Source organism: Rhinoderma darwinii, chromosome 2 (genome assembly GCF_050947455.1).
Source record: "Rhinoderma darwinii isolate aRhiDar2 chromosome 2, aRhiDar2.hap1, whole genome shotgun sequence".
Lineage (NCBI taxonomy): Eukaryota > Metazoa > Chordata > Amphibia > Anura > Rhinodermatidae > Rhinoderma > Rhinoderma darwinii.
In genome coordinates this window covers 282200263-282222827 of record NC_134688.1, presented here as the reverse complement: position 1 = coordinate 282222827, position 22565 = coordinate 282200263, and the positions used below count along the sequence as shown (strand labels likewise).

The window sequence follows — 22565 nt, the reverse complement described above, 5'->3', positions numbered from 1 at the left end:
TTTGACGCAAAACAGATGTTAGAGTAGAGAGGTTATGATAAGAGCTAGCTTGTACCCAGTTGTGTTTTATTTAGGCCTAGGATCATGGCTTTATTCATGGAGGAATTGCGTAGCGTTGTGAGGGCTGCTGTGACCCATGGCCAAGAGTGGGTGCAAGCCAGTTTGCTGGCCGCAGTTACTAGTGGCAGGGAATTGGTGGCTAAATTTCAGGCACATCGGTCCAGGCTGCTGGAATGCCTCAGTCCTGACGTTACCCCCCCCCCCCCCCCCGAATCAGGCACCTTTTGCTGAGCCCCACCAGGGACTCTTTCACCCTGGCTGACCGGCTGGTGGGGAGGAATCCTGTTCCATGGCGGGTCCCAGCAGGGGAGGAGTGGGGCTACTCCTCCTCCCCCTTGTGACTGACTAGGCAATGTAAGGAGTGGCATGGCTGCCTTTACTAGTGAAGTGCTAGCCAGGGAGGAAGACATGGTAGGTGACCTTACCTGTGACGGCAGCCGCTCAGTCCCAGCAGGGGATGGGCTCCTCAACTGTGGAGCTTCTGACAGCACCTGCTGCAGGATCGGTGGGGCACCAGGGGACTCTAGGTAATGATGAATGCCGCTGATATCTAGCTGGAGGTAGGGGCCAGTGGCCTTCTCGTCAAGATTGGGGGGCAGCTGCTGAAGAGAGCACTGACCCAACCCCAGGGAAGAGGAATGCGGTTCTTTAGCATATGACTCGACTGAAGAGGGTGAGCTGCTGGTCACAGGACAGTACGGCTGGGTTTGCACTGTCCTGTGACCCCATCTACCTTGACAGCGGCCAGAGTAACTATAGGACAGCTTGGACGTGATAGGATGGATGTCACCAAGGCTGCTGGGAGGCCTTCCCTTGGACAGCCAGATGAGGGCGCTTCGGTACAAGCAAGGTTTTGTGGAGTGGGGTTTCTGTAATGTCAGGTGGTTATGGGGTCGGTGGGCCCAGATAGGTCAACGCAGGAGTTGTTGTCGTGGATGCGGATGTGGCTGGCTCACATGAGGGGGTGTGCATTGAAATGTAGGGGTGCCTGAAGCTGTGTGGTCTGCCAGGCAAGGGGTGACTGGTGGTTTGGCTGGTACGCCTGGGAATGGAGTTGGGGGTACGTGGACTCTGCTGGTGTGGTGACGCATATAGTGGGTTCCCCTGGGGTGTCTGATGCTGGGTGTACTGCCTTTGGGCAGGCGGCGGTGTCTGGGGCAGGGACAAGTGCAGGCAACGGCAGTGATACAGGCAAGGTTAAGCAGGTCGAGGATGTTCGGCTTGCAAACGCGGTGATAGGTGAGGTTTACGTGTGTTTTGAGATCTTCTTCTCCTTGTTACCTCTGGAGAAGTTCAATTTAGAGAGAGTGAAACCAGATGAGAGTAAAAAGGACGAGAAGGAGAAGCAGCATTATCGGAGGATTCCTTGTACCTTTTCAAATTGGCTGCATGCATTTGCAATCCTGGCCAGTGTGGTGGGCGAGAAGGTGCCGAACAATTGTTCCACGTTGTTCTGCTACATGGATGGGATTGTTGAGGCTTATCTGATATCTGGGAGCGTAACTTCGTTGTGACAAGCTATTTAGGTAACGGAAGGTGTAGTCTATGGTGGGATCACAAGCTCATAAGTCTGTGGATGCGCCTTATGGTGGCGCCCAAAGGAGGGAGCAGTCCTTTGTTGTGGAAGCCGGGAGTTCCTTGGCAGCTGGGTCCTTGGCTGGTACAAGTAGACTGTTGCTGGCAGTACTTACTGGGGTACTGTAAGTTCTTGTTAGAGTGTCATTACAAGTAGAGATGAGCGAACCGGGACAACCAAATCCGGTTTCGGTCCGAACATTGGGAAAAGTTCGGTTCGCAGCGAATCCAAACTTCACCGGGTTCGGCCGAACCCGTTTTGACCGAACCCAGTCAAAAATATTATACAAATCGGCAGCCACTTGTCTCTATCAATCACTGATAGAGAAAAGAGGCCGCTGAATAAAAATAAAATAAAAAGCATTTCATACGTCACCGGTCGTTGTCTTGGTGACGAGTCCCTCTTCTTCCTCCAGTCCGACCTTCTTTCCTGACGCGGCAGCCTGTGATTGGTTCCAGAGGCCGTTGCAGCCTGTGATTGGCTGCAGAGCCCGCGGCAGCCTGTGATTGGCTGCAGCGGTCACATGGGCTGTATCGTCATCCAGGAATGTCGGGCCGGATGTCGAGAGGGACGCGTCACCAAGGCAACGGCCGGGAGACCGGACTGGAGGAAGCAGAAAGTTCTCGGTAAGTATGAACGTCTTTTTTTTTTACAGGTTACTCTATATTCTGATCGGAATTCACTGTCCAGGGTGCTGAAACAGTTACTGCCGATCAGTTAACTCTTTCAGCACCCTGGACAGTGACCATTTACTGACGTCGCCTAGCAACGCTGCCGTAATGACGGGTGCACACATGTAGCCACCCATCATTACGGGGCCTCATGCACCCGACCGTAAAAACACCCAATATTACGGGTTGTAATTACGACCCGAAATAGCGGGCCCATAGACTTCTGTTAGCCACGGGTACCTTCCCGTTTTCTCACGGGAAGGTGCCCGTGCCGTTAAAAAGATAGAACATGTTCTATTTTTTTATTTTACGGGCCGTGCTCCTATACTTTATAATGGGAGCACGGCTCGGAAAAACGACCGGCTGCCCGTGGCCGGCCGTGCTCATCTCCTGAAATACTCTGTGCTGCCTTAAACTCTGTGGACAGGTCAGGATCCTGTTTCTTTTAAATGCTGCTGGGGAACCCGCTCGATCCACTATATAAGGCTGCGCTACAGTGCTTGGGAATAAGTGACTGGGGCAGAAGAGGATGGAGGCGCAGCCTTATATAGTGGATCGAGCGGGTTCCCCAGCAGCATTTAAAAGAAACAGGATCCTGACCTGTCCACAGAGTTTAAGGCAGCACAGAGTATTTCAGGAGATGAGCGTGCGGATCTTGTGCGGGGTGGTGACTTGCCAATCATGTGAAGGTGTTATTGAGGACAGGAGTGGAGGAGAGGTAACAGACTGAGAGCTACGTAATGGTAAGAGCAGAGTTCACAGCAGCACTAAATCTGCACGCTCCTCTCCTGAAATATTCTGTGCTGCTGTGAACTCTGCTCTTACCATTACGTAGCTCTCAGTCTGTTACCTCTCCTCCACTCCTGTCCTCAATAACACCTTCACATGATTGGCAAGTCACCACCCCGCACAATATCCGCACGCTCATCTCCTGAAATACTCTGTGCTGCCTTAAACTCTGTGGACAGGTCAGGATCCTGTTTCTTTTAAATGCTGCTGGGGAACCCGCTCGATCCACTATATAAGGCTTCACCTCCATCCTCTTCTGCCCCAGTCACTTATTCCCAAGCACCGTAGCGCAGCCTTATATAGTGGATCGAGCGGGTTCCCCAGCAGCATTTAAAAGAAACAGGATCCTGACCTGTCCACAGAGTTTAAAGAGGCTCTGTCACCAGATTTTGCAACCCCTATCTGCTATTGCAGTAGATAGGCGCTGCAATGTAGATTACAGCAACGTTTTTATTTTTAAAAAACGAGCATTTTTGGCCAAGTTATGACCATTTTTGTATTTATGCAAATGAGGCTTGCAAAAGTACAACAGAGTGACCTGTCACTTCTTGGGGCGTATTCGACGCGCCGTAATCCCATTGAAGCCAATGTTATCTGCTGAAAAGTGTTTCACGCGTTTTGGACGCCTCTTGTGCGCGTAATTTGGGGCGTTACGGATGGAAATACGCGCGAAATTACGCTCCGAATTAACGACCCAAGCTTCAAAAGCCCTCCCCCAAGGGGTATTGCCAATGCAGCCATTTTCAAAGGCCATTTTAGTCATTTTTAAGCTAGGTAATAAAAAACCCTGATTTGACTGCTTCAGCATGGCACCCCCCACGTACAGGAGGATGCACATCGACGTGGATGCCCTAATCTCCGAAGTAAGTACAAAGTGATAGGCATAATGTTGCTTGGATTGTGTTTAAGGGGGGGGGGGGATTTCCTTGTACACTGAAGACACTATGCAGGTGCAAACATGTGTCTAGGCCCTGTGTTCTCATTTTCTGTCATGTGTTTTGTGAATCTGTGTATTTTTTAACATACATGCCCACAATCTACACATACCCAATGCAATGTATGTACTGTTGAACTTGTCTTGTGGAACATGCCATTTGGGTAGCAACAACTGCACATGCAATTGCGCATAGACCGCACAGCGCATGTGTAGCTGTTTTTAACTAACAAACTGTCCACTCTCTCTGTTTGAAACTCCTCAATGTTAAAGGTGGCCACATTGCTTTCTTGTCGTTTGCTCTGTGTCGGCACATTTTTTCAACAATGTGCGCCGCATATTTGTATCTCATTTTATGGTGTGTTGGAAGGTGTGCCGCACATGTGCTCTTTGTGTGCTTTTGCAATTTTCGCTTGCGGATGGTTGCTGTGTGTTTGGAGCACAGCAATGGGTCCCCACCACACAATCCCCCCTGGCTTGCATTTCCTTGCATCTCTAACACCCGCGGGTAGCATTAAGCACTTTACTTGATGAAGTAACCACCGTACTTAGATTAGCAGTGAATTTGGTCATGTGATTTTTGGATTCACCCAAAAGATTACCATGTGTGTGTTGTTATTTTCTGGCACTGCATAAACTAAGCCATCTGTCACAAAGGTAATGCACGTTCTTTACAGTTTGATTAGTTATTTGCCTTGGTATGTTGTAAAGGTGGAGGCGCGCAGCAATCTCTGGAATAAACAGGTGCCAGGCTATTCGAATCGGGCCCTGAGACAGGACTCCTGGGAGATTTGCGTGGCGCTGTACCCCGACTAGGTGAGGCGGTCCAATAAGGAGCAGAGCGAAATTGGTGAGTGTTTGTCATGTGTCCATGTAGGTCAATAGAATCATGATGTTTGGGGTTTATACAGGGAAATGGTGTGTCTCGGCCCAGCAATGTTTTTCTGATGACAGGCTAAAGTAAATGAGCAAGTAAATTTTCACATCTAAAATACACACATCTTAGCTGTGTTTGTTTGAACCCACACGTAACTTTATTTATAAACTACAGACAAAGGGTACATTGACTTTAAACGAATAATGTGATCTTGGGGTCCTGAGTTCCTGTTGCCTATTTGTTGCAGAGAAAGACCTCCAGACCCGCTGGAAGAGTGTCCGGGTGACCGGTTCATGCGGGACATGAGGAAAGCAGAGAGGAGTGGCTCATCTCCGCCACACGGGTCACAATGCCCGTACCACGAGCAGCTGCTGTTCCTCCTGCCCAACAGGGCACTCCGCCAGTAAGTTTTTCCATCCATTTGTAAACCACTACGTGTTGTTTAATGGTGTATTGCAGCGCATGGGTAGGCATAGTGGTTGAGGGCTAGGTATTGTTCAGCAATTTAAAAAGAAAGGATGAGAGACATGTGTGCTGCACAAATACTTCATCTTCTCCTTTAACGTTATCAGATCCTCGGGCAATGTTCAGCCCCCGACGCAGGTGGATACCCCTGCACAACAGGACCAGCAGCTGAGGGACAGGGATCCTACTCCTTCCACCTCTCGGCAGGCACCTGCGGAAGCGGAGCACGATTCGGCATCGGAGGCGGAACCATGTGCCTTCTCTCCGTCCTCCGAAGCGGGCGATCGAAACCCTGCCCCACCTGCTGCCAGCCAGGTGCCAGTTGCCAACCCAACCCCTCTGCCACCCCCCATCCACTCTCCTCCCACACGACACCGATCTCGGAGGACCCTCCGGACAATGTAAAGCCAACTGGAAGTTGAGTCCAACGCCATGTCCTTTATCCGGAGGGTCGACGGCGATGATGAGTATGATTTTTTTGGCTACTCCGTTGCATCTCGCTGCCGCCAGTTGCAACGCCATGTTTGCCACTCCTACATGGCCTACACTCTAGCCGCGGGGGCAGCCTTTGAGATCGCAGCCCTACTCCCACCCCTGGAGGAGCTGGTATACAACCTCCATCGGGCCACTGGCGTGAGGGAGCCATCCGTCCCAATGCCCCTGAGCCCACGACCCGTCAGTGTCTCCACCCAGACGGAGACTCCACAGCCCCCACCCTCCTCAGCCATTTCCTCTGCTGCATCCCAGGTCATGGAACCTAGGTTCCCTTACCCACCCTCCCAATACGCCACCAGTGGCTATAGCCAGATGTATCCCCAACATTTCCCACCCCATTATCCTGGCCCTTCAAATTATGACTCTCCTCCCCGTTTCACCCAAATGTAGCCCCTTCCCTTATGTTGTGTCCCACTCATGTTATGAGTTCATGTTTTTAAGTTTTGTGATGTTACAAAATGTTGTTGCCATGATTGAAGGAGCATTTGAGGCAATGATGTAATTGCTCAATATGTAACCGAGCTTGAAAGTAAAAGATGTTGATAGTTTGATTGGCTGAAAATTTTTAATATCACAACCCACAACATTGGGATAAACACAAACGGACACATGGAATAAGCAAGACAACTAACATTATCTTCTGACTTGCCAACACACATTTTTGTAGGTGTTTGGATATCTCCACCATTATTGCAGATTGTCTCTACCAACAGTTGGCAGGTTCCAGCCGTTTGAACGTGCCTTCCCCCATGCCACAATGCTCCAACACATAGTGTCTCATAAAGGGGGGTAGATGTCTGATCCGTATCCCCACTTTTCTAGACAAAATCCGAAACATGTTCTTTCCACTACTCCTGGATGGGCTGCTGCTCACTGCGGCCGGAATCCTGCCAGGACACTGCACCTTCAGGACTCATGAAGTAGTCAGTGAAGGCATCTCTCACCTGTACTCCACGGTTTGATGGTCTGCCTAAATTCCAGTGGATGTGGGGGTCACGGAAAGCTGTCTGTGTCTCCACCTCCACGTCACCATGCTCCTGATCCCGAACATAGTTGTGAAGAACACAGGCAGCTTTAATGACCCCATCAACGGTGGACGCATCCAACTGAAGTGCACAGGTAAAGACCCTCCACTTACTAACCATGATCCCAAAGGTGCACTCCACGAAGCGTCGTGCCCGGCTCAGCCTCTCATTGAAGACTCTCTTCCGGGCATCTAGTCTCCTCCGTGGGTATGGGCGCAGCAGGTTGGGCATCAGTGGAAAAGCCTCATCCGATACCAGAACGAAGGGGACTGGGTGCGTGGTACCAGGAAGAGGTTGGGAAGGAGGTAGAGTTACCTGATCTGTCAGTATGTGTCTCCCTAAATTTGATGTCAGTAGCGCCCGGGAGTCCCCAGTGCTTCCATATGCGCCGACGTCAATAGCAACAAACTTGTACGATGCATCAGCCACCGCCATCAGGACCACTGAAAAATACTTCTTGTAGTTGAAGTAATGTGATCCTGACCGAGGTGGCTGCTGCACACGTACGTGCTTACCGTCGACGGCGCCTATGCAATTGGGGAAATTGGCCACAGATTGAAAGCCTGCTGCTACCTGCAACCAAATCTCCCGAGTCGGACTGGGCATCGCAATGGGCTGCAAATACTGCCAAATCACCCGGCATGTGCACCTGACAATTCCACTGATGGTGGATTTGCCAACACGGAATTGCAGGTGCAGGGATGAATAACTCTCCCCTGTTGCAAGAAATCTGGAAGAAAAAGAAACCTAATTAGACAAAATTCCTTACAAGGTACAACAACATGACATTACTCTAGCAAACCCATTAGTAAACCACACATGAGTTGCCAGCCCAGTCCTAACCTAAAATCCCGCACAATGTGTAAAACAAGCCCTCAAACATATACAAACACACCGCAACGTGATCAGCAGCCTCTCAACAGGTGGAATGGACGCACGCATAGTGGTATCCTAGCTCGTAAGGTGGGGCCCTAGAATTTCAGCCAGCCTGTCAAAAGCAGGGATTGACATCCGCACAAAAGCATAGAACTTTTCTGGAAACCTGTTGAGACAGACACAATATAAAATACATCCTGAGACGCAAAAGGGAACAACATAGAGAACTAAGGTTGCATTACAAAGAGAGTTGTAAAAAGGCAAATACTAGAACATAGCATGTGCAACATAAACGCCTGATTGATGACAACATGACACACATGTAGGCACCAGCTGTATTCCACAGAAAAGGACATATCAATGTACGCAGGTTTACATAAATTAGAGGTCAACTAGAGGCCCAACATATGTAGACTCAGAGACAGTGGTGTAAGTGAACAAATTCGGCCAAACTGGATACACATGTGAGGTTGTAATGAGAAACGCTGTCTGCTGCAGCAATTGCAGGCTCATGCAACACACCTGGCCGCACAATTGTACCTCAAACGAGCATTAGCAAGGGAGGTTTGGGGAAATATATCATCTATGTACTGGTCTAAAAAACAACGCTAAACAAACTCACCCTCTTAGCTCCTCATAAAGCTGCCCAATGTGTCCCCTTTCTGTGCGCAACACATTTATGGGGTGCACCCAATATCTGCGCCGACTTTCATGTGCCTGGGAAACAAAGTGTGACCATATGGTCCATTAGAATAAGCAACAGCGTATATTTAGAACTCATTTGGAACACAATCCATTCTTGCCCCAACCTACCTGGCGAATCCTTCTTCGGCGCATGACGTTCAGCAAAATGTGCATCAACAGGCCCATATGGCGGCGCCGCACTCTTATGCGCCTTTCTCTATGTTCTTCGCCCTGCTGGTCAAGCTGGGATGGCCCTGGTAAGATGCTTGGATTCATTTTCCACCCACAAACAACCAGTAATTGAAAAAGGGAAGTTGGGGATGTGGGTGGCGCATTTTTATAGACCTGGAATACAAGCACAGCCCCTAGTGGGTGGGATTTGGCCTACACATGGAGCATGCCTAAAAAACGCTTCGTTTTACGCGCGTATTTTACGTCTGAGTAAACGCGCACAAAAACGCGCCAAATGACGGACCGAAAAAAAAACGCCCGGAATTACGCCTCGAAGACGACTGAAATCCAAGGCGGATTCTGGCAAATACGCTCCATAAATTACGGGCGTATTTTACGCTGTCGTGTGAACATACCCTAAATATCAAGCAGGCTGTCAGATCTAGAATAGGAGCAGATACGCTCCAGAGCCCGAGATGTGTCTGTTGATTTCTATTTCAGATTGACTTAACACAGCCACTATAACACATAACGGAGGCTTGTTAATGTTCATATGTAAAGGTAAACTTGTGCCCTATCTCTCAGAGCACAGTAGATCTAAGTACAGTAGATCTAAAATACACTATGTCACAGAGACTGAGGTCACTATAAGAGGGAGGGTATATTATGAGGCACATACCCACAAAATCCACAACCTCTAAGGTGAAGGAGAACGAGGTACAGAGGCATCATACTAAATAAATTATACTCGAGGCTTAAAGAGGCTCTGTCACCAGATTTTGCAACCCCTATCTGCTATTGCAGCAGATAGGCGCTGCAATGTAGATTACAGTAACGTTTTTATTTTTAATAAACGAGCATTTTTGGCCAAGTTATGACCATTTTTGTATTTATGCAAATGAGGCTTGCAAAAGTACAACTGGGCGTGTTGAAAAGTAAAAGTACAACTGGGCGTGTATTATGTGCGTACATCGGGGCGTTTTTACTTCTTTTACTAGCTGGGCGTTCTGATGAGAAGTATCATCCACTTCTCTTCAGAACGCCCAGCTTCTGGCAGTGCAGATCTGTGACGTCACTCACAGGTCCTGCATCGTGTCGGCCACATCGGCACCAGAGGCTACAGTTGATTCTGCAGCAGCATCAGCGTTTGCAGATAAGTAGCTACATCGATTTACCTGCAAACGCCGATGCTGCTGCAGAATCATCTGTAGCCTCTGGTGCCGATGTGTCCTCGCTCATCTGACACGATGCAGGACCTGGGGACGTGACGTCACAGCGTGATCTCTGGAGAACACGGCTGTGTCTGCACTGCCAGAAGCTGGGCGTTCTGAAGAGAAGTGGATGATACTTCTCATCAGAACGCCCAGCTAGTAAAAGTAGTAAAAACGCCCCGATGTACGCACATAATACACGCCCAGTTGTACTTTTGCAAGCCTCATTTGCATAAATACAAAAATGGTCATAACTTGGCCAAAAATGCTTGTTTTTTTAAAAATAAAAACGTTACTATAATCTACATTGCAGCGCCTATCTGCTGCAATAGCAGATAGGGGTTGCAAAATCTGGTGACAGAGCCTCTTTAAATGAAGAAACTAAAGTTTAGATGTTCGTTCAACCCAGCCGGGTTAACGGATTTCATTTTATGGATCCAGTGACTTTTGTTCCAATCGCCTCCCCTACAGTGTTGAGGAACAGTTTGAATACCAATGAACCTCATTGATTTTGGATCTCCATTATGCATCAAATGTACATGTCTGGACACTGATGTGTCTCGTTTATTAATTATGTCATTAAAATTATCTCTCACTCCTTGTCGAAACTCGCGTTTCGTTTTGCCCACATAAACCAGGGGACAATCACATTGGGCAAGATACACCACTCTTTTTGTTTTACAATTGATGAAGTCCCTTATTTCAAACTGTTCCACAGTAGATGAACTCAAAAAGGTTTGTGAGGGCAGGATTTGGTCACATGTTACACATGTACTGCATTTAAATGTGCCTAAATGTCTTCGTGTCAACCAATTGTCCTGCCGCAAAGACGGAGAGAAGTGACTGTTAACTAGTCAATCCTTCAGACTCCTCCCTTTTCAAAAAGTGATTTGGGGATGTGGAGTCAGGACCTTCCCAAGATCTTGGTCCTGTAGTTAATCCCCCAGTGCCTTTCCAGAATTCTTTACACCTGAGAATGTGCATCATCATATACCCCTATAACTCTGAATTGTTTATCCTCCTTAGTTTTTACTTTGGGGGTCAACAGAGTTTTCCTCTCTTTCTTAATGGCTACATCAAAAGCTTCTCTTAGTGTTTGATTGGGGTAACCCTAATTCTTAAAACGTGTATGAAGATCCCTCACCTGTTTAACAAATGTTGAGGTCTTAGTACAGTTCCTCCTGAGACAGAGGTATTGCCCCCTAGGAATTCCCTTTTACAGGGAATAAGGATGAGAGCTCTGCCATCTCAGGAGACTGTTCGTAGCAGTGGCCTTTCGGAATACTTCGGTTTTGATGTAGCCATTTTGGTCACGTCAATCAGAACATGTAAAAATGAAAGGGAGTGTTCTTCAATCTCAGCAGTAAATCTCACACTGAGATCATTTGAGTTGATACATTTTATAAACTCCAAGAAACTTTCCCTCGTGCCCTTCTACAAGATGAAAATGTCATCTATGTATCTCAGCCAGAGACAGATATGTTCCTGCCACCGACTAAGATCCTCAGAAAAGATGAAAGTGGCTTCCCACCAGCCCAGGAGACGATTGGCATACGTGGGTGCACAATGGCTACCCATCGCCGTGCCCCTGAGCTGGTGGTAGTAGTGGCCCTCAAAAACAAATAAATTCTTTGGAAGGTTGAATTCTAGTAGTTCAAGTACAAATTCATTATGTGACCGCAAATGAACCTCTCTAGTATCAAGAAAAGATTTTGTGGCCCTCAGTCCAAGATGATGAGGAATTGAGCTATAAAGGGAATCTACATCAATTGAGCCCAGAAGCATTATATAGCTTTAATAATAGATCAGCCATGCCCCTTATGTATGAGGGTAAAGATTCTACAAATGTATGTAGTACGGTGTCCACATATATCCCTAGATTCTGATTAATACTTCCCATGCCTGAAACGATCGGCCTGACTTTTAGAGGAGCTAAACCCTTATGTATCTTTGAAAGTGAAAAAAATGTCACCTTGGAGGTAGAACATTTTTGTCAGGTGCACGAAAAAGGTTTGTTTATCATAATTATTGTTAACATGCAACATGTGAAGTTCCTGGGGGATGGAGTCCCCAGGAGTAGATTGAATTACAATTGCAGTGCCCTTGGATCAGGTTTGGATGGCTAAGGACATTTTACCCCACATAGTAAAGTGAAGATGCGGATGGAGACTACCTTAAAGGATCTTTCCCCCATAAATAAGGTGGGCTGTTTATAGTGATAGAGCAAGGTGAAGAATGCTTTGATATTTTGCATATAACTTTGCATATTTTATGATTATGTTAATTTGTAATTATGTTTTTATGGAGATTATTGTGAAATTTAATGCGGCTGCCAGGGCCGCCATCAGGAATTTCAGGGCCCCCTACAGCTAAATTTTCTGGGCCCCCCTACCGTGGCACCGCCTGTTAACGGTACCCCGTCCAGCACTATATCATGGTACCCAGGGCCGCCATCAGGGGGGGTATTATGGGTACTGATGTGAGAGGCCCGGCCAAACCTAATTCAAAGGGGGGCCCGGCGACTGCCGCGACTTGCCTTTGGTAGAAAAAAAACAGGCCCCTGCAATGGGGCCCGTTTTTTTCACCAAAAGAATGTCGTGAGCTGCGGGCCCCCCTTTCAATTAGGTTTGGCCGGGCCTCTCACATCAGTACCCATAATACCCCCCCTGATGGCGGCCCTGGGCAGCATGGGGGTCGTCATGGGGGCCGTCAAACACTGCCGCCCGTGCGACCGATCGCGCACCCGCAAACTCCTGCGCATGCGCACCCGCGACCGCCTGGAACCGCGCACCGAATTTTGAGGCAGATTTTGACCTGCCCACACTATCTTGAGGCGTTTTTTGCCCGCGGCGATTGAGGACAGTAGACAAAAAACGCAGGGAAAAATGCATTTTCTGCCTCCCATTGATTTCGATGGGAGGTCAGAGGCGGAACCGCGGCAAGAAAGGACGTGCTGCTTTTTCTTTTTTCCGCGACTGGCTCCCATTGATTTCAGATTAAATCAATGGGAGGCGGTTTTGGAAGTTTTTTGGTGCTGATTCTGACGCAGTGTCCGAGTCAATATCAAGGGCCAAAAACTCTGTGAACTGGGCCTTATTGTTAGGGCTTATTCAGACGAACGTGTAATACATCCGTGCAACGCGTGTGATTTTCACGCGCCTCGCACGGACCTATGTTACTCTATGGGGCCGTTCAGACTGTCAGTGATTTTCATGCTGCGTGAGTCCGTGTGTCCGCTGCGTAAAACTCACGACATGTCCGATATTTGTGCATTGTTCGCGCTTCACGCACCCATTGAAGTCAATGGGTGCGTGAAAATCACGCCCAGCACTTCCGCAGCTGTATAAACTATGAATGAAAACAGAAAAGCACCACGTGCTACAAACATACAAACAGAGTGTCATAATGATGGCGGTTGCGCGAAAATCACGCAGCCGCGCATCATACGCTGCTGACACACGGAGCTGTTATGGACCTTTTGCATGCGCAAAACGCCACGTTTTTGCGCACACAAAAAGCACACGCTTGTGTGAATCCGGCCTTAGGGTAGGAACACACTAGGCATGAACACTGCGGATTTTATGCAACACATTTTATTGTGGAAAATCCGCAGCGTATTACAGTCGCAGCAGAATGGATGAGATTAGAACAAATCTCATCAACACGCTGCAAAAAAAGTGGACCTGCAGTGTGGCTTTTTAAGCCTCAGCGTGTCAATGTATTCTGTGGAATCGCTGCTCCTCTGTTGCGGAAATTCTGCGGTTCTGCCGCAAAAAGCACACGAGAAAAAAAAAAAAAAGGCACTTTTTTAAATTTATAAAAAAGTTTAGACTTGCCCCGGCCGTAGTCCTGGTGACGCGATCCTCTATTCTTAGCGCAGCTCGGCCTCCTGTCATGACGTTTCATCCCATGTGACCTCTGCAGCGGTCACATGGTCTACAGCGTCATCCCAGGAGGCGGGGCTACATTCAGAAGAGAGAGATGCGTCACCTAAACTACGGCCGGGGCAAGTCGAAACTTTTTTTTCCCTGCAGGATTCCCGCAGCGGACATGCCTTACGAAACCTGCGCCACTATTTGGTGCGGTTTTGCTGGCGGAATTCCCTGCGGCTACCGGGGCAGATAAGCTGTGTAGTTTTACTCAGCATATCCGCCTAGTGTGTCCCTTATGATGTCGCTCCTGGAGCTGCTGCCGGTCTCTAAATAGGCAGTTGGTCCAGTAGAATTTGGAATTATTTTTTTTTGTGAACCAGCTTAAAAAAATACAAAACTTTTGTGTTAGGGCCTGTTCACATCACCGTTCGCCTCCGTTCCGTCTGAGGTTTCCGTCGGGTGAACCCCGCAACGGAAAGTGAAAGTGACAGCTTCCGTTTCCGTCACCATTAGCGCAGTCGACTACGCTATTGATTCCGTCCGAAAACCTGCCGGAATGGTGACGAACGGAAACCATTAGCAATGTTTCCGTCACCATTGAGATCAATGGTGACTGAAACGGAAGCAGTGCTGTCACTTTCCGTTGCGGGGTTCACCCTACAGAAACCTCAGACGGAACCCCGGAGCGGAAGCGAACGGTGATGTGAACAGGCCCTAACACAAAAGTTTTGTGTTTTTTTAAGCTGGTTCACAAAAAAAAATAATTCCAAATTCTACTGGACCAATTGCCTATTTAGAGACCGGCAGCAGCTCCAGGAGCGACATCATAAGGAACACACAAGGCGGATACGCTGAGTAAAACTACACAGCTTATCTGCCCCGGTAGCCGCAGGGAATTTCGCCAGCAAAACCGCACCAAATAGTGGCGCAGGTTTCGTGAGGCGTGTCCGCTGCGGGAATCCTGCAGGGAAAAAAAAGTTTAGACTTGCCCCGGCCGTAGTTTAGGTGACGCATCTCTCTCTTCTGAACGTAGCCCCGCCTCCTGGGATGACGCTGTAGACCATGTGACCGCTGCAGCAGTCACATGGTATGAAACGTCATGACAGGAGGCGGGGCTGCGCTAAGAATAGAGGATCGCGTCACCAGGACTACGGCCGGGGCAAGTCTAAACTTTTTTATAAATGTAAAAAAGTACCTTTTTTTTTCTCATGTGTGATTTTTGCGGCAGAACCGCAGCATTTCCGCAACAGACGAGCAGCGATTCCACAGAATAAATTGACATGCTGCGGCTTAAAAAGCAACACTACAGGTCCATTTTTTTTGCAGCGTGTGGATGAGATTTGTTCTAATCTCATCCATTCTGCTGCGACTGTAATACGCTGCGGATTTTCCACAATAAAATGTGTTGCATAAAATCCGCAGTGTTCATGCCTAGTGTGTTCCAACCCTAAGGCCGGATTCACACAAGCGTGTGCTTTTTGTGTGCGCAAAAACGTGGCATTTTGCGCATGCAAAAGGTCATAACCGCTCCGTGTGTCAGCAGCGTATGATGCGCGGCTGCGTGATTTTCGCGCAGCCGCCATCATTATGACACTCTGTTTGTATGTTTGTAGCACGTGGTGCTTTTCTGTTTTCATTCATAGTTTATACTGCTGCGGAAGTGCTGGGCGTGATTTTCACGCATCCATTGACTTCAATGGGTGCGTGATGCGCGAACAATGCACAAATATCGGACATGTCGTGAGTTTTACGCAGCGGACACACGGACACACGCTGCGTGAAAATCACTGACAGTCTGAACGGCCCCATAAAGTAACATAGGTCCGTGCGAGGCGCGTGAAAATCACACGCATTGCACGGACGTATTACACATTCGTCTGAATAAGCCCTAACAATAAGGCCCAGTTCACAGAGTTTTTGGCCCTTGATATTGACTCGGACACTGCGTCAGAATCAGCACCAAACAACTTCCAAAACCGCCTCCCATTGATTTAATCTGAAATCAATGGGAGCCAGTCGCGGAAAAAAGAAAAAGCAGCACGTCCTTTCTTGCCGCGGTTCCGCCTCTCACCTCCCATCGAAATCAATGGGAGGCAGAAAATGCATTTTTCGCTGCGTTTTTTGTCTGCTGTCCTCAATCGCATCGGGCAAAAAACGCAGCAAAAAACGCAGCAAGATAGTGTGTGCAGGTCAAAATCTGCCTCAAAATTCTTTAAGGAATATTGAGGCAGATTTTTTCGGCCTGCAAAATACTCTGTGTGAACAGGGCCATACATAAACAGCACTTTGAGACACTTTACTCACCGTGTCAGAAGAGCTGCTCCCACTCCAGTCCTCTTCAGGCAATGTCTTCTGTCCAGACGTCGTCCTTCACCTCCAGGCTCCAGAAAATGGCGGGGATCGTAGAACTGCCGCCGCGCAACAACTAGACTCCTCCCCCTCTCCTTACGCAGCTACGCTCTGGAGAAGGCGGAGGCGGACGAGGAGTCGGACGAGGAGGCGGAGTCTGAGTCGGACAAGGAGGACGAGGAGGCGGAGTCGGAGGCGGGCCAGCAGGTAAGTAACCGTGCGCCGCTGTCCCTGTGTGGCTGTCCTTCCCCGTCGATGTACTTGTGTTGCTCCCTCTCGGCGGCGCGCCTGGTCGTGCGCGGTCGTGGGCTCGTGCTTGCGGTGGTGTTTCGCGGCGCGGCGGCGGTGATGAGAGGGGGGCCCGCTGCCCCAGCTCGGGGGCCCGCTGCCCCAGCTCGGGGGCCCGCAGCAGCTCACAACATTGTTTTGGTGAAAAGAACAGGCCCCCTTTCAATTAAGTTTGGCCGGGCCCCCTACAGTACTACCCCTAATACCCCCCTGATGGCGGCCCTGGCGGCTGCTATGACCTTTTACCACAACAGGAGCCAGAGTTTTATTCATAAGAGAAGGGTGGTGGTCAGTAGTCAACCGTGTGAAAGTCTTCTATCCTTCTATATCAAATTTCCTGCACTTTGTTGCTCTCGGTCACACACAGATGACCACTACTACAAAAGAGTAAAAAAAAAAGACACATTTTATTGGTTGAGTGCATGGCTTGTTTCTCTGAGGACATCAAATTACAGGCAATTGTTTTCGGACCATGTAGGGCTATAACTTCAGGTCACAGAGTCTATGACAATTAGATACGATCAGCATCCAAATAGTAACTACATATACCCTAATGCACCATAAAGTTGGTGTTACAAAAATCTGTATATATGTATGCTATCACATGCTGCACAAAGTCAGTGTACAGGATCAGAATGCAAGAGCATTGGGAAGGAAGAAAGCTAATTCTTGATGACACATCCGTACTACTTGGAATTAGAGAATAGGCACCTTATGATAAATGTTCTCCCTTATGAACTGCAATGTTCTGAATAGTAAATAAGGTGCATTTGTTAGGAGATTGGAAAGTAGAGTTTACTTGGCTAACCTTGCTTTGTCAGACTAGCTGGTCCAGCCATTGCTTTAGAGCATAATTGCTTTTATTTGACAGCAGGCATATGTCAGCTTTGGAATGATTTATAGATAATCAAAGTGCGGTACAGTAGTGATTTCATAGGAAGTGCTTGTGCACAACTATGGACCGAGATGCAATTTGTAGCAAAGAGAAATTTTTCTAGACTACACTATGCTATATTTTCTTTATACGTATAAAAGTGTGGTAAAAGGGCTATTTACATTTTTATTACATGTCGGCATTCATTTTACTCTGAGATTACTGTTAATATATTGTATTTAAATAAAGGATTTCCCCTGTATTTAGGCTTTTTTTTTTTTGGGGATGAATTTAAGGGGTTTTCCCCACTATATCTAGGATATGCCATCACTTCCTAATCCGGGCGGGTCCGATTACCAACACCTCCACCAATCCCCAGAATGAAGGGGGCTGTTAACTCCTTCAATGATTTTTACCTGCACAGCGATGCTCCTGGCCATTTGCTGTGCAGGGGATTACAACACAGTCCTAGTTCCGTGCACAGCAGGTGGCCAGTAGTGCCAAATAGGGACGTCTGTCTCTTAATTTTTGGTTAAGATGGGTAACTCGGAGATAAGTAACTGTACTGTAGTTAGAAATGGACTGTAAATCCCCCGCCAGTCCTGCAGCGATGGTGTTACATACATCCTTCACTTGACTGCTGCAGCCAATCACTGGACTCAGCGGTCTCGTACCAAACACGCAAGCATCAATGCTAAAGTCAGTGTTGGACTGCAGCAATCACGTGAATGATGTACGTGAGGTCATTGCTGCAGGTTTGGTGGAGATCACCGGAGCATTGGCACTAGAACGGCAGGGGATTTAACATGTAAGTAACCTTTCATTTTTGTTCCATAACATTTACTGAAGTTACTTTATTTTTGTAAAAGCTCGGATAACTACTTTAAGCAGGATGAACACTTAGGGATGCAATAAAGAGTAGTAGAAGTATCTGTTTGCAAAATGGGTGGCCTAATAATTTGGTTATTAGGGCAGTGCCAGAAGTTGCCTATCACAGGCAGAGACAAAGTTTAAGGGAACCTGTCATGTCAAGCATGCTGTCCAATCTACAGGCATTATTTTATAGAAAGAAAAAAACAAAAAATATTTTCCAAAACATACCAGGCACTCTTTGGGATAAGAATAATTTTGTATACATTTTTATTAAATTCCATATAAAAATATATTTTAAAGATTTTTCATATATAAATATATATCTCTTTCCTCTTATCCATAATACAAAGATTTTTCATAGGAAAAGAAAAGGGTTTGAGAAAACACATTTGTTTCAAACTAGATGTACATAATTTAAAAAAATGTCTCCTGGCCAGGATACCAACACAGACTTTTAAAACATTACTTCCATTAATTTATCCCCCTCTAAACACAATGACATGTCATGATGAGATATCTAGGTAATAGGTGTTCTATACATAAGCCATAATCAGACCCATATAAGAGATTAGCTATAAGAACCGGTTCTGAAGATTTTTTATCCAGACACCATTGGTCTCCGTTCACACTTGCGCTTTTTTCTTTTTACTCCTTTTCTCATTTTGATCCGAAACCAACAGAGACAGTTCCTCTTGTATGATAGCAATGCAATTGTATATAAGGAGTTAAATATTCATCTTTAAATCTTCCTATACTCGGGGGCAGCCGAGATTTCACCCAAAGGTGAGCAAATTTAAGCAATGGAGCACGCTCCTACATTTAAGAGTCGGAATCCTGCTATGCTGGTATCCACGTTAAATTTTTATTCAGACACCATTGGTCTCAGTTCACACTTGCATTTTTTTGCTTTTTCCTCCTTTTAGAATTTTGGTCCGAAACCAACAGGAGCAATTCCTCTTATATAATAGCCATGCAAATATAGATAAAGAGTTGAATACTCATCTTTATGTTGATCTCGCAACTCAAGGTGGACTGAAAGTTCACTCTTTTTCACTATGTTCCTCCTCCTGGAGCAATTGTAGGGTTAAGGCAGATTTTAGAAATATATCAATCAGGTTTTTCACCCCTTCAATCTCATCATTGGCAGATCACAATTCCCACATGGAAGGTTCTCCTTATATCCACTCCATCCACGGTCAATCCTTATGTTGAATAGCTTGGATCTTCCTATACTCGGGGGGCAGCCGAGGTTTCACCCAAGGTGAGCAAATTATAGCAATGGAACACACTCCTCATTGGAGAGTCGGTATCGTAATATGCTGGTATCCACGTTGGTTCGGGATGAAACATGTCAGCTGATCAATTAGTCTACACCTGGCAGGTAGTGACGTCAACCTTGCCTCGTCTTGCAGTCTCCAGTGTTGCCAGAAAAAAACCGACTCTCCAATGAGGAGTGTGTTCCATTGCTATAATTTGCTCACCTTGGGTGAAACCTCGGCTGCCCCCGAGTATAGGAAGATCCAAGCTATTCAACATAAGGATTGACCGTGGATGGAGTGGATATAAGGAGAACCTTCCATGTGGGAATTGTGATCTGCCAATGATGAGATTGAAGGGGTGAAAAACCCGATTGATATATTTCTAAAATCTGCCTTAACCCTACAATTGCTCCAGGAGGAGGAACATAGTGAAAAAGAGTGAACTTTCAGTCCACCTTGAGTTGCGAGATCAACATAAAGATGAGTATTCAACTCTTTATCTATATTTGCATGGCTATTATATAAGAGGAATTGCTCCTGTTGGTTTCGGACCAAAATTCTAAAAGAAGGAGGAAAAAGCAAAAAATGCAAGTGTGAACTGAGACCAATGGTGTCTGAATAAAAATTTAACGTGGATACCAGCATAGCAGGATTGCGACTCTTAAATGTAGGAGCGTGCTCCATTGCTTAAATTTGCTCACCTTTGGGAGAAATCTCGGCTGCCCCCGAGTATAGGAAGATTTAAAGATGAATATTTAACTCCCTATATATAATTGCATTGTTGTCATACAAGAGGAACTGTTTCTGTTGGTTTCGGATCAAAATTAGAAAAGAAGGAGGAAAAAGAAAGAAGAAAAAAGCGCAAGTGTGAACGGAGACCAATGGTGTCTGGATAAAAAAATCTTTAGAACCGGTTCTTATAGCTAATTTCTTGTATGGGTCTGATTATGGCTTGTGTATAGAACACATATTCCCTAGATATCTCATCATGACATGTCATTGTGTTTAGAGGGGGATACATTAATGGAAGTAATGTTATAAAAGTCTGAGTTGGTATCCTGATTGCTTAAATTTGCTCACCTTTGGGTGAAATCTCGGCTTCCCCCGAGTATAGGAAGATTTAAAGATGAATATTTAACTCCTTATATACAATTGCATTGCTATCATACAAGAGGAACTGTCTCTGTTGGTTTCGGATCAAAATGAGAAAAGGAGTAAAAAGAAAAAAGCGCAAGTGTGAACGGAGACCAATGGTGTCTGGATAAAAAATCTTCAGAACCGGTTCTTATAGCTAATCTCTTATATGGGTCTGATTATGGCTTATGTATAGAACACATATTCCCTAGATATCTCATCATGACATGTCATTGTGTTTAGAGGGGGATAAATTAATGGAAGTAATGTTATAAAAGTCTGTGTTGGTATCCTGGCCAGGAGACATTTTTTGAAATTATGTACATCTAGTTTGAAACAAATGTGTTTTCTCAAACCCTTTTCTTTTCCTATAAAAAATCTTTGTATTATGGATAAAAGAGGAAAGAGATATATTTATATATGAAAAATCTTTAAAATATATTTTTATATGGAATTTAATAAAAATGTATACAAAATTATTCTTATCCCAAAGAGTGCCTGGTATGTTTTGGAAAATATTTTTTGTTTTTTTCTTTTTGAATTATTGCTCTCCGAAACGGCACCGTGCTATATATGGATTGCATATTTTGGGATTTCTATTAGGTATAGTTTATAACCATTTTTTGTGTTTAGCCCATTATTTTATAGAGCAACAGGAGCTGAGCAAATTGATATGTAGTTTATGGATATCTACAGGGGACTCTCTGGGGGGCACAATCTACAGGGGACTCTAAGAGGGCACTACCTACATAGGGCTCTATGTGATGCATGATCTACAGGGGGCTCTATATGGGGCATTATATACAGCGGGCAATGTGAATATCACTATCATTGTTCTCTGTGAGTGGCGCTATCTACAGGGAGCTCCGTGAGTGGCGCTATCTACAGGGGACTCTGTGAGTGGCGCTATCTACAGGGAGCTCCGTGAGTGGCGCTATCTACAGGGGACTCTGTGAGTGGCGCTATCTACAGGAGGCTCTCTGAGTGGCGCTATTTACAGGAGGCGTTGTGAGTGGCGCTATCTACAGGAGGAATTGTGATTGTGTGGTGTTTTACTATACAGTGTTTGAGACAATTTTATTCATGGGGACCGTGTATGGTGCTATTATACTCAGGAGCACAGTGTATAGTAATATTATATTCAGGTGTATGATACTATTATATTCAGGGGCATAGAGTGTGGCACCATGAGAATTTTATCTTTGTTTATAGGTGCAGATATGTTGGAAAAGTGAGGAGCCGAAGACATCTGAGTGGCAAACTCTGCAGAAATTGGTTGTATCTGGGAGAAGTCCTCATAGAGATCTGGAGAAGAAAAGAGAAAACTTCACCTGTGAGTCACTAAATGTAAAAAAAATGTTCTCCCTCTGACTGATTCTGTAGTCACTGTGTTATCTGCAGCGAGATGACGGTGGTAGCATTTTTTTTGTGAAACAGCATCTCCCATAATATCCTTACCATTGTTCAGACTATACTGGGAGCTGTCGATTTATGTTGTACAAACTTATATAGCCATTCAATAGGGACCGTGGCATTTAAATTTTGAGAAAGGGGGATGACCCCCTCTAACAGCTCATCGTGCCCCCCGCAATGCAATCGCGGGATGGTGATGGTTGCTATGGCAGCCTGGGGGCCTAATGAAGGCCCCCGGGTCTGCCATCTTTGTGCTTCTATTAAGCCCTGCCTCTGGCAGGGCTTAAAGAGACTCTGTCACCACATTATAAGTGTCCTATCTCCTACATAAGGAGATAGGCGCTGTAATGTAGGTGACAGTAATGCTTTTTATTTAAAAAAACGATCTTTTTTCACAACGTTAGGAGCGATTTTGGTTTATGCTAATGAGCTTTCTTAATGCCCAAGTGGGCGTACTTTTACTTTCGACCAAGTGGGCGTTGTACAGAGGAGTGCATGACGCTGACCAATCGGCATCATGCACTCCTCTCCATTCATTTACACTGCACTAGCGATATAGTTATATCACTATGTGCAGCTACATGCACAAGCCCTAACATTACTACAGTGTCCTGATAATGAATACACATGACCATCCAGCCTGGACGTCATGTGTACTCAGAATCCTGA

The 22565-nt window shown here is 46.3% G+C and overlaps 1 long non-coding RNA gene across 1 annotated transcript in view; it reads left to right on the top strand.

Annotated features, from left to right (window-relative positions):
- The window catches only part of LOC142741166 (uncharacterized), a 32106-nt gene extending 25726 nt beyond the window's left edge, over window positions 1-6380 (top strand). The window contains exons 2-4 of the long non-coding RNA XR_012881019.1: window positions 4742-4880; window positions 5155-5310; window positions 5480-6380. This is a non-coding gene — a long non-coding RNA (uncharacterized LOC142741166). The remainder of the gene's footprint in view (window positions 1-4741; window positions 4881-5154; window positions 5311-5479) is intronic.
- The last annotated feature ends 16185 nt before the right edge of the window (window positions 6381-22565 follow it).